Consider the following 13,731-nt stretch of genomic DNA (forward strand, 5'->3'; position numbering starts at 1 on the left):
TTTTGCAAATATTACGGATCTTTTCGCTGTCGATAAGTAGTTTCCAGTAATTAAAAGATAATAAAAATATCAACGAAAGACAGATTGGACCTAACATCTGATGTAATTTTGTGTCACGCTATTGACTAAGGACCTCGTCTGTGGTCACACGTTTTAGGGATTCCAGAATACACTTACCATTTTAATATCATTCCCAATGTTACCGATTCAGCGTAGGATAAGATTGCAACGCTTGTAGCGATTAGAATTGGAACTAAATTTTAATGTGACATCCTGGACTTAAAATTATGTAATCATTGACTAAGGGCAGGTCTTCGTCGCTGTTGTGATCTTAACAGTCCTTGGTCAATGATATACATAATTCCTATATTCGCCGTAGCAAATCGCAGAGGGCGTAAGAAACATTGGTTTCTTCGAGGTCGATACTTTAGAAAGTGGGTAAAAATTGGTTTTCCTTTTGTTAACAGATAAAATACTAGAAATGCAGAGGATGAATCGGTGTATGCGAGGAGAACTTTAAACAATTAGATCGTACAAGTTCCTTCGATTAAGCGATACTAACGTAAAATGTCTTATAGTCGAAGTTAAAATAAATGTAATCTTTAAATCATATTACTTACACGTAATATTTAATTAGTACATACGTAAGTTACAGTGCCATCTTACACAATTTTATAGGAAGTGCGTCTAATGCGATGTACCTTATATAGATTACATATTATATCATATTATAAAATTATATTTATTTGTAAATTGTTCTATATTTCTTTCAATCTATCGAATAAATCAATTTTCCTAAAGGGAATGTTTCAACCGTTATCAATATAAAACTTTCGTACGTAATACCGCGAGTCGTGCAATAGTCTCACAAAATAATTCTTACTAGTTATTCATTTATACGTACAAATTGCTATTGTGATACGTCTTATATAACTAAGACATAGGTAGCCTAGAAACGATAATGAGCATAAGAAACGTAATGTAACGAATGTAATAAAGAAGGATACGGTCAGAGAATACGAAGCAGAAGGCACGCAAGAAGTAAAATCGAACGATTCGATCAAATTAAAAAGAAATATTCCTTCGATTTCAATCATTAACGATCTTGTAACCTTATTTTACGCTGAATCTGAGAAACGTTGAAGCGGATCGTTCGATATCTTAACTATTCTCCGGCCTACTTTGCAACGAGGATTCGATTTAAAGGGACCGCAAAGCAAACGTACGATCTCATCCTATTATCTGATGACGCGGTTCAACGCTGGGATCTATGGAAATCCAGGGCGTGGCTTTAATAATGCCAAACGATCGAGAAACGCGGAGCAAGGAAAAAACTTGGAGAAGTTCAGCTCCTCTTAGGGAGATAGCCACCACTCCTGCAGTTGTCCGTTACCTTCGGATTGGTTCCCACCTTTTTACGAGGATAAACGACCCGGCGACGAAAGTGCCGACGATTTCCTCTAAACCGATCATCGCTCGGTACCCATCGATGTAATATAGGGCGAAGGAGCTCCGAGTGAGAAACATTTCTTCACGGGAATCGGCTTTGATTCATACTTCGCTAGCAGGCTCACTTTTTTTTTTCCTTTATTTTTTCCAACCGGAATTTACCGGAGAAACGGATTAGGTTTATCGAACCGAGGGAATAGACGTTAGGGTGGGAATTTGGTTAGTAACGAGGGATATTTTAGAAGACTTACGATTAAGTAACGACAAGGGTATATACAAAAATGTTACGAGGAAATTTCATATATATCGGATAAATTAGAAAATATATATTTGCAAAAATAGGGAAAGTAAAATATGCAGGGTGGATTATTTTTTTCTACCTTCAATAGCAGCGAATATAATTTTGAGACTGGATTTATGCGTGATATTATTTGACACTTGTATATTTATAAATCCTACGTTTTCTTTTGTCCCTTAAAAATACTGTACGGTAGTTACCGTTACTTAAAAACACATAACGTGCTACACGTAATCCATTCTGGTAACAAAGCAAGTATTCTACCATGAAAGAATTTCATCGCCAGATTTTATTGCTGGTCATCTTTTCCTCGATACCTGCAATAGCGGATAATACAATTTTATTGTTCGATTTAAGCGAATCACCTGTGTATTTATAAATTCTATATCTTTTTCCTTTCATTGAAAAGCTGTATTACTTATTGTTAGCCGGAAAATCACGATATAATGCGTGTCCGACGATAAACCGAGTATTCCTACCGTAGAGGAATTTCGTCGACGATGCATGGAGCGACGATCACGACTTTTTTAATCTGTCGGTTTATTCGTCAGTTTAAACAGCAAGATCGACACGAGGGCGACACAATATCCGTCGAAGGAAATATTAAAAGAGTCATTTCCACGTCCCTTCAATTTCAGCCGCATGAGAAGCCGATTAATAGCCGGGGATAATATCCGATCTCGATTCGTCAAAAATACGTGGAATTACCTGTGGCAAGAGCGAGAGAAAACATTGGAAGAAGTAGAAAAGCGACATGACACGAACGTCTGATACGATTCATAGTGATCATACATACTGGTACGATTAACAGTTACCTAAGTACCTACAAATTGGAAAGTATTGAAAGATGTCGAGATCAATATTCGATATTAATGCCTTTTCAAACGATATCTAATTCTATTAGGTTGTCTGAAAAGTTTCTTTCGTTTCATAAGGTGATCATAGATGAACCACAATTTCTGTTTTATATTATTATATCGAATTAGGTGTGATCCATTTCGTTCTATCTCTGTTATTATGTTCGTGCATAATTCAATGAACTAATATAAAACAAAGAACATTGTGCGTCTATTATTTCCTTATAAAACGAAAGAAACATTTCGGACGACCTATATAAACGATCTGATTCTATAGCAATGGAATAGATATCGATATTATGGCCGATATTTGAGAACAGATTTTTAAGCCACTTTATAAATAATAAGATAACAAGTAAATACATAAATATAAGTACGCGTAAGTAAGCTCATAGATGGTTAATATTCAGTCCCTTGTAAAGTTTAATTGTTTAAATCGATTAATAATACAACGCTGACTATCAGCCAGTATTAATTCACACGTTATAGAGGATAGCAAAGGAATTTTAACGTGTTCGATATGCCAGAGTATTTCTGTGATTCCTATCGTGACCAATTGCAAAATGATTTTTTTCTTTCTTGCTTTTGCTTCAAAAATGTCTAGAACACTCGCTAGAATGTTAAAAATTATTTAGAAAAGACGACGTCGATATCGACGTTGTCGCTGATGGGCTACTTCCTCTTCGATACGTGTACTTATTAACGCGTTAATAAATACACCATTCATACTCCGTTTCTACAGTATCAATAGATACTTCAACAGAAATATCAAATCGATACCGATATTTAAATACGAAGAGCAACTTTTGCGCAAGCAAACTGGCATACCGATAGGTAGCAGAGCGATATCAATGCCAAGACTAGTAACGAGGATAAAACAAGCATTCTATAGAATACAGGAAAAAGACGAAGAAATCCCATGGCGAAGCAACGGTGCAGCCAGTGATTTGCGACTGGTCCTTCGGGTATTTCCGTGGCCCCGTCAAAATAAATTGTTGTTTCCCCTTGTGAATTAGAGGAGGACGGACCTGGTAGCCGCGAATGCCTCAAACAATATCGTTAGTACCTTCGAGACTTGAGGGAGATCTCCTCTTCTCTTCCACGCCGCCCCTTTTCTTTCTCTTCTTCTCTTTCTTCTCCACGATTCTATTGTTCGCCGTCTCGCTTCGACCACGTCCAGCACTGAAATTTATGATACGTCGCGCATTTATATGCCCACACCCTCCATAAATTTTACTTTACGCGCATGTAAGTGGCTCCACTTTTGTTCATAGATTCCTTCGACTGTCAGATTTATGCCCACGTACGTGCTACGGTTCGATGGCCGAGACACGGTAGAGGCGGGCACGGAAAGGGAAGGATACTGTCCTGCCATCGAACGATAAAGCTACCGAATTGCCGTGATAATATACCGCGACATCGAAAGTCGGTTATGCGTAGAATTTCTATGATTTTTCTAACGCGAGATGTTTTCAAATGTTGGGATCGGAGAACGTACAGTAACCACGAAAACAAGAGAGAGAAAGAGATTTAATAAAGACGGAACGAAATCGTTCATAGAACGCGGATTTTATGGAAATTTGTATCTCTGTAAACGATAATCGAAGGAATAAAACCTGTACGATCTATATGCTGGCTCTATTTATTTCTCTTCAGTCGGCTGATTACTCTTCTCAGAATTTTTCACACAATTGCGATACGACCACAAGTCATAAATAAGCTATGGCTCTCCATGCGAATTTACGTTTTTATAGATTCTAACAAAAGGCTGCAACTCGAATAAAACCATATACTCTAGGTATCTTCTAATTACAATTCGATAAGACTCTAATATTTAATATTTGATTCTAGTACCTAAATTTTAAGAATCGGATAAGTCTTATCCAAATGAGATCACTTAAATACCTGCTTCATTTATTGTTGTATGGAAAAGAAACTACTGAAATGAAGAAGCTCGAACATCTTATGGATGTGCTCTTTAGGAACAGCGGTAACGATATCTCAAAGTATCTAAAGAGATGACGAGGAATAAAAGGAAAGGAGATACGGCGAATGGCGGGATAATTCGAAGTTCGTATTCCTTTTCGTGGCGAAACTCGATCGGCTCTCCCGCTACTTAGAACACCGGAAAAATGCTGATGATCCCGAGATACCGAGTGTCCTGTTAGCGAAACAACTTTGCCTGGCCAGAGGTAAATTGAAATTGGACGCAGTGACGCGAATTATTATAATCCTGGGGTCGCTTGGAAGCCCTCGGGCGTTTATCCCCGGACCTCTCTTCTTTCCACCACCGATGTAGCTGTATAAAATTTCGAGCCAACGTGCAACGTTTTCATCCACGTCCTCGTGGCTATCTCTCGCGTACACACGCCACTGATCAAAAGTCGCGCGTGAACGTTTTCAGACCTGTACGGTGTGAAACAGGGACGTTTGGCTGCTTAATTTTTCGCCAGACCACTGCGGACGTTGCAGTTATTTTACCGCGGTCAATCGACACGGAAATAATCTTTGCGATATGGTTCTTTTTATATTTATTTTTAACCTTTCGAATTTTCTTTTATAACGGTTAAATAACGTACGATCTCTCCACTGTACAGGTTGTTTCAGCAGCAACGGTACGATCAGCAAGGTGGCGATTCTACTTGAAAGAAGGAACAATTCAAGTCGAAAATATAGAATAAAGTTTCGTCGAGATTCTCGAGAAAATGGAGCTTGAAAATCGAGATTCGTGACAGCGCTAATGAGATTTCAAAATACCCCATAACCAGACAGCGGGATTTTTATGCATTTTTATGCAAAGTTTGAAGGTACAAAAGTGCAGGACAGAGTGCATACATAATGGAGAAAAATACGCGAAACTTGCAAAGTGGTGTATTTTTCATAATTTTTTCCTAGACGAAACAAATGTTCATCTACGTTTTATTTCTACCCTTGTATCCATAGAAACATAAATTTGCACAAAAATCCCCAGTCTACCTATAACGTGTTTAATTCTACTTATAAATGATGTCTACGAGTAATCGAATATTTTCGCCAGTTTGTATACGTACCTACGTATACTGAAGACACCAAGGCTCAAGGTCAGCCTTTAGGAGTTTAGAGGAAAAGCAATCCTGGCGATGAAGTATAGATAAGAATGAAATATATCGTAAGAGGCTCCAGGGGCAGCTGTCTGGCGACGATTTCGCATTCGACAAGCTAAAAGATTCACTTCGAACGCAGCAGACCGTTCCCTCCGGTGGTTACCGGTTAAACGAGAAAAGTCGCGCGTTTGCGGCTGAATTTTCGAGCGATATTTCCGGTTCGCCTGAAGGGTCGTCTGGTCCAGGGGCAACCGTCGATGTATCAAACGTTTCACGTTTCTACATACGTATTTACACATCGTTCTTACGGTATAGCAATCAACTACGTATCATAAAAGAGCAATTTTCAATTCGCAGATTGCTTCTCGATTCGACGATTGTTTTACGTTTACGTATATTTTGTCACTTAGTTATATACTTGCCATTTAGGTATATTTTGTTTCATATCTTCAGATCCATTTCAAATTTCTGTTATCGCGCACGCGTTAATGTTTGACGTTTTTATACGACAATGAAAGCTCGTTGATACGATACAAAAATAAAAGATAAAGTGGCACGGAAGGAAAGATTAAAAGAAGATAAAATTCCGTAATAATTACAATCGAAGTAAATTAATAACGAAGCATCAAGACAATCGACGATAAGAATATCTTCGGATGAACCATTCAAATCATATTTATTACAAATTTAGGATCGCTGAAGTTCTGCTGATCTTTTTCGTCTATCCACCGATGGTAGGTATTTATTTAACGTTCTAAACACGTTTAAACAGCTGAACATACGAAATATCGATCTTTCGCAGGATCTGTCTACCGAAATAGGCGAGCCTCGGCACAGAGGCGGTTTAGTCCTTTGGAGTAAATGTTCCCATTAGGCTGCGGCGGGCAAACGACGAAAGGAGGAAATCCCGCGACGATAAACTACCGGCAGGATGAACCGGCTCGCGCACGCTGCAGTTTAATGTTCGACGTTGCTATGTTGCAGCGACGCATTGCTAAACTGCATGTACCAAAGCGTGACGGGCGTTCTATATTAGCCAGAGCCGTTTCTTCCGTGTCGCGAAGGATTCCGTCTGCTTTTTACGACACCCTGCCTTCTCGTAAAATTCTCGATTCGTTATGGACACTGTACGTGAACGTGTTGTACTGTCATAAATATTTGCTGCAACTCTGTAAGTATTCTAACGTATATTTACGTTCCCGACGTGCACGGAATTGATTAACCACGATGTCGCGTTTACCGCTTATTTTCTTTTCTTTTTATCGATTTAATTTTTCCAATATAGCGTAGAGACTGTGGCCTCTGAACGCCACTGCGCATTTATTCACTGCGAGATTCGATGCTAATCTACGTGTCGTTCAAGTTTAATCTCCTTCATGGTGAGGATTAAAAACGATGCGTGATAATACATCAACGACACACAACGCGTAAAAGGAGTCGAAAATTAAAGGATTTTCCGTTTCTTAAGACCGAAGCTTTTTAAAATGGATGCAACTGTTTCGGACTATTTTTGTGTTTTTTTCCTTGCTACCTGCTCGTCACTTTGATACTTTCAATCTCAAGATCTTCATGCTACGAAAATTCTCGTATGTTTACGATTGTGACGTATCATGACACTCCGCAAATTTCTGTAAATTTATTAGGATAACGTTTCACGACAGTATGAAGTATATAGGAAATTTCCAACGTTATAATTTGCTGATAACACTAGTAAATTGAAGAGTATCTGGAATTTTAAGTACAATTTTTCGTCGAATAATAGTAAAAAGATCGATTCAACCTACGATGCCAACTTCCGAAAGGTCAAAAGCTATCAAGAACGAGTCTCTCGTCTGTATCAACGTTAACAGAAATACGAAAAATGCTGAAAAGATAACTTCCACGGTAAGAAAATAACTTCCAAGTTGTATGGCGTTACAGAAGGGTTTAAGTACGGTAATTGGTGATGCGTCTCGATTCAACCGCCGCTATTACATTTAATTATCACCCTTACCGCTGCGTTTAACCATTATCAGAATCTCGGATGGTAGTAGAAACGCGTGAAAATGCAGCTCGCCGTTTCCATGATTTCCAGCGTGATTCTCGCGGAGCGGCAATCGCTTTAATGATCTCACGGTACGCCATTAACTAAGCGTTCTGAAGGGCCAGCTTCCTAGACGAGCCAACGTCCCTTGATGGCGTCCTGTGACACAACGTACGAGCCCTTTTCAACGCTCCAACCTTCCATAAAGTCCCCCTCGGTCCTGTTACATGCATACGCACACATAGTGATGCCGCAGTCGATGCTGCAAGACAGGTGAACCTTCCATGCCGTGAAGTACGAAGTATTGATCTGGCTGGAAAGTCTTTAACTTTGTTAATGTAAAATTCATAATTTGCTATATTGATTCGTAACAAGGAAATAGAAATTTAGTAAAATTCTCAAAGTATCGCAAAGTATTTGATAACTATGTTTCACCAATATACCGATCGGACTATCATAGTCGCGCGTAGAATATGCAGTCGATAGTCGATGACGAGTGATAACAGAAATTTTCACGGCGCGAAGTACAAAGCACCGATCGGACTGAAAAGTCTTCGATTAATTCGGTAATTCGCCACGTTGATTCGCGAACGAGAAAGCGGAGATTTAATAAAATCGTCAAAATATTGCGCGTCTGATAATTATATCTTATTAATACACCGTTAATACGGTGCTATTTTAATTTGAATTTCGATTAAATCAGTTACCATCTCAGCAAGCTGAAAATCAGATTCCGCAAGGAAGAACGGCTACCATTTTGACATTTGATCTCTGCACCGCGGTTGCAGGATTTCTATTTTCTTGCCTCACGGAAGCTCGCGAGGGCTTTCAGGTTTTAACGGTTTTGCACACGGAGGGTTGAAGATCCCGGACGTCGTGCTTTACGAAAGAGAAAGAGAGAGAACAATGGAGAAAAGGAGAAAACAGCGGGCAAGGCATCCCTACGTTTTCGTAACAAACGTTTCGACCACGTTTCCGTTATATCGCATCCGTGTGAGTTCAGGATGACGAAGCAACTGTGCAACAATGTTTGCTTCCTCTTGCCAGGGTATAACGCTCGTGACGGCGCCCTTTTCTTGCGTGCTCGATGATTCTGATCTAGATGCACATAGAAGTTGCGTCGAGTATTAGAACAACTTCTTTTACGGCGTTGTTTGTCTCTCAAATTTTGCATGCGTCGCTTCTTTTCCTTTTTATTGATCGCTTGAAGGATCGCTTTCGGCACAGTTGAGGTTACATAAAGATGTTAGAATTTTTGATACTCTCTGGTAAAAGGATTTGGATTTTTAGATTCTCTGGTGGTTCTCCGAAGCAGACGATATTTCGTTAAATCGACACGTATCCACAACTGAACGCGTCTCCTGTGTATATCGTTGTTTAGTAGCGTGGTTGTCTCGATAGAAAAGTTTGTGATTCTGTATAGTTGGAATTTCTTGAAAAATGTAGCGCAACTCGGTGATCGTTCGGGCAGTTTTTCTTAATTATTCGCCACTTACCTGTGTTTATTACGTATTTTTTTCTATAGGTTCGTTGTATTACCTTCTGTCTTTCTTTATTGAAAAATTCGACTTGTTATCTAAAGAATTTTACTGAAAAATTCTTCACTAATAACGAATTTTTGGTCGAAATAAAATTCCCCAGCGGCGCGTCAGTCATCGGTGCGTTGCATCAAACTTTTGCGTTTTCAGCGAAACGATCGGTTCTTTCATTAAAAACATTCCTTTCGTTATTGAAATTTTTCTCCTGTCTTTTATATAATCATGTTATTGAAAGTTCTCTCGCGGAATATTCAGCTGTAACGAGACTACCTTTTTTTTGACCGACGAAACGTAAACGGTGCGGCGGTCTGTAAATTATAATGTAAAAAGTTTAATTAAAAGTCGATGTATTTTCATATAATTACAATTAATTTCTATCCTATATCATTTTCGTAGAATAAATATAGGATAAAGATCTCTCGTAATTTAATCTTCCTTCGTTAAAATTTCTCTATACTTCCGCAACATTGTTATATACGTGTATCGTTACAATTTCTTCTTTTTAATCACCAACTGGCACAAAGATCGCAGAATTAAAAAAAGATAGATGTATCATATTTCCCCTGTGTGGTCTTCGATTCTACTATTTCCATAACGGTATTTGTCGTTATAAAAAAAAAAAGCGGAAATTTTAACTACAGTGGCCACAAAAAATATCTTTTGGCAAATCCTACTTTTCCTTCTCAATTTCTTCTAGTCGTATGAAAGTACTACTGTATAACGTGAAATTTAATATACTGCAATCTAATTAATTAAATTAGCATAAGAACTATATAACAAGTACATCGATGTATAAAGCGCAAATAGTTTTTGTAGCCACTGTAAATGTTATCACAGGAATCATCATGTTTCTGTGAATTTAACCGAATTTGCCGGCATTCGAACGACATCCTCTGGCATCGAAGACGTTCGAGGGAAGCTATCGACTCCTCAGATTCATAATGCGTCGCACGCGCATCGAGTCAATCCGATTACACGGCTGAACGGAGTTAAACACGCTCCTCAACCCACATTTCGGATGACGTTTACGCATGGTCGCGCCTCGGCTTATGGGGAACCTGTCTCGACTGTATTTCCAGTTGTTTCTTTTCGCTAATCCTCCAATCGGGTTACGCGTGAGCTACTCTGACATCGGTGACTTTCAATTCTATACTATGGAATCTGTAATTCCTATAGAGAATCACTAAACAATATACGAATCGTATGAAAATTGTATTATTCTCGAGAATTGTCCCGGGAGTTGTCTCAGTTCGTTATTACATCAGAATTCTTTACATTGGAAATACTAGAGATTTATTATTATTTTCATACTTTCCTTAATGCTTTCGGAACGGGATGTTCCTTTAAATTGCGAGAAAATATCTTTTCATGAATTATTAATGAAATTCTTCTAAGAACGAAGCTAAATTAAATTTGAAATGTTTCTGACACGAAGATCACGCAATGAATCAATGACGCAAGCAGAAGACAGATATCAGTCGTCAACATATACATCGGGTTAATGTAAAATTGTCCGAACAATCATCGACTTGTTCTCTGCTGCAAGAAACGAAAATTGTCGCAAAATTGAGGCCAAGTGAAATTTGAAATTTTCTATCGATACAATCGCATTGGCTGAGTCGATGAGAACGTGGTAAACAAGTATCAGCCGTAGATATACGCGTTAGTGAAAATTTGTCTCGACGATCATTGACTTTTACTACTGCAAAAGTACGACACTTTCGTAAACGAAACGATACCTGAAATTTGTTATCGATGCAATCGTAAACGGAATCAACGACGCACGCAGAAAATATGTATCAGGTTTTTGATACACGTCGAATTAATAAAAATTGTCTGAACAATCACCGACTTATACTACTGCAAAGAGCAAACTTTTGGTAGGCAAGACTAAATGAAATCTGGAATTTTTCTATCACAATGCTGGAAGTTGGTAGAAAAGGGAAACGTGTTGCAGAGGGGAAAATAACGCAGTAAACAGAAGAAGGTAAAAAGGGGAAGAGGAGGAAAGAGAGAGAGAGAGAGAGGCAGAAAGTTCGTTTAATTAGGAACGAGTCTACGTGGAAAACGTGGGTACAAGGATGGAAGTATCCTGAATACGTAATCAACTTGTGTTTCTACTTCGGGCCACTGACTTTCTCGTCACCACGTTATCTCGTCAACGAACGACCTAAGAAACTTGATAATTCAAGATACAATGACGGCAAGTTCAGAAGAAAGTGGTTATTTAAGGATGTTACAGTCATTAGACGGATATTATATCATTACGATATTAAGCCTGAGATAAGCTTCCTTTGAAGTTAAAATCCGAGCAAATTGAAAATTGGGAATCTCGATTAAGGAAAGTTGGTATGGATAATTAAAATTAAAGAGACTTGACAGTTTGGGAGATTGAAAAATCAAAGTGGGTATTACGTAGTCGATTTTATTACAGAAAAAAGGAGCGTGGAAAGATGATTAATAAGATTAAAGATAAATATGTAAATAAAGATACAAAGATACATATTCTGATAAATATTCAAATCGTTTATTAAGTATCTTGAAAATGAAAAAACGTTCATTTTACCGTGAATTACATCGTAACAAGCATTTAGGGGTTAATCAAGTAATAATTAAGTTAATGATTGATTTTAGGCGGTGAATTGAAGGGATATGGTTGTGGGAAGGTCAGTGATTTGAGGGTAATTTGGTTAGCTGGAGCTATTGGAATGTACCCCTTGGGAAGATAATCGAGGTTACTATTGATTGAAAGATTTGTAGATTTTGGGTTGTGGTTTATCAAACTGTTTCGTGATTTATTTGATCAATATTGACTATTATCGATCCCGTACACCTATTCACTGAAATTTGTATTACGAATACGCTATTTCCTCGATTTAGAATCTGGGGTTTAGAAACAATTTAGATATCTGGAAATTCATACTCGAGAGAATCTCCAGTAAAAACATTTTTCGATCAAAAAGAAGAGAAAAAGAAGAAAGAGAAAGAAAGAAAATCGAAGACGAATAATTGAATCAAACGCGAGCAATAAGAAGATATCATATCCATTGTGCTATGAAACAAAGTGACTCTGTCTATTGCAAATTCGATAGAAACATTCCATTGTGACCTTTTGTCATGTTCCGATTGTCAATTTCCAAATGATCGTGAAATGTAAAATTCTGAAAGGATCGAGCGGTTATTTTTCACGGTTCGACGAGATACAGAAAGTTTGCATGGGCGAACAGAAATGTGGGAGTTCCGTGACACTCTACCCTCTTTGGATCCCGGCTAAAGCAAACATTTCCACAGGGGGTTTGAAGTTTGAAGTTCCGCGAAACGGAAACAACAACGAGACCTCTCAATTACTCTAATTGCGTGCTTGAAAAAACCAACCTGAACAACGACCAAACTTTGAACGATTCTTCATTAAATCCTCGTCCAACGGCATACCGTTCGACAATCGCGTTTCTGCTTTTCACCATGCGCATCTTTGACATTACTGCACCGACGTCATTTTACTTCGACATAATACCTTTAAATTATCAAATGTTATATCGTAGAACAATAAAGTGCTTAATAGTATCGTTGAAGAATATCAGCCAATAGCATAATCAATTTGCGAGAAAAATTGACAATTTTTAAGTACCTGCGAAAATTGACTCGAAGACTGAACTATTTTCTACAAGTTCCTCGATAGAGTTATGCTATTTGACAAGAAGAATGTCACGATCCAATAATGTCACGTTTCACTAAAGATCCTCGAAACGCAAGACTGTTACCTACGAAGACGAAAAAATTCTTTTCATCGACGAATGACCAATTTATTAATGATTCTCCATTATGGACTAATTTTTTGAAAATGTTAAAGCACACGAAATATAAAAATCATTGTAACGTACCAAGTATAATACTCAACAAGCGAGATAACTGTTTATCTAGATTCCACTTCTTTAATTATAATCTTACAAAAATATAAATTTGCATGAATATTCGCAACTCAGTCATTACATATAGCGCCGTACTTACCGCATATTGTCATTACACGCAAGAAACTATCGATATCTCTCGTATAATGTGTATCAAATGATAGATGCGTGTGTTTAAGCGACAGACTACGAGAACGTATGCCGGCGGAGAGCAAGGTACCCGTTTTATAGACGATTATTGATTTCGTGGAGGGATACGGTATCGAAAGCCCATAAAAACGGATTTACGGGTGCCGCGGATATAATGGTCGACGGGGTGGTTCTCGTGGCAGGGTTAAATCGCGCGTTCCACGCTCCTCTGTTCGCGAAACGACTACGTTTCTGCAAAAACTCTCGACACACACTGTGAGTCGCGTTTTCTATCCGTCGATTGTTCGCTGAATGGTCCCGGATTACCGCAGCCGGGGTAGTTCTGGGAAATGGGAGGAGGAAGTGACGAAAGGATGAATGTTGAACGAACAACGATCCTGCCGATGATCGATGGTATTATGTTTCGAGTAATACTTTTGATGGCT

General features: G+C 38.4%; 1 long non-coding RNA gene across 1 annotated transcript in view; it reads right to left on the reverse strand.

Moving 5' to 3' along the window:
• Nucleotides 1–2,370: 2,370 nt before the first annotated feature.
• LOC117153967 (uncharacterized) overlaps nt 2,371–13,731 on the reverse strand; it is a 79,590-nt gene continuing 68,229 nt past the window's right edge. The window contains exon 5 of the long non-coding RNA XR_013057929.1: nt 2,371–2,455. This is a non-coding gene — a long non-coding RNA (uncharacterized LOC117153967). The remainder of the gene's footprint in view (nt 2,456–13,731) is intronic.

This window comes from Bombus vancouverensis, chromosome 3 (assembly GCF_051014615.1).
Source record: "Bombus vancouverensis nearcticus chromosome 3, iyBomVanc1_principal, whole genome shotgun sequence".
In the NCBI taxonomy this organism is placed as follows: domain Eukaryota; kingdom Metazoa; phylum Arthropoda; class Insecta; order Hymenoptera; family Apidae; genus Bombus; species Bombus vancouverensis.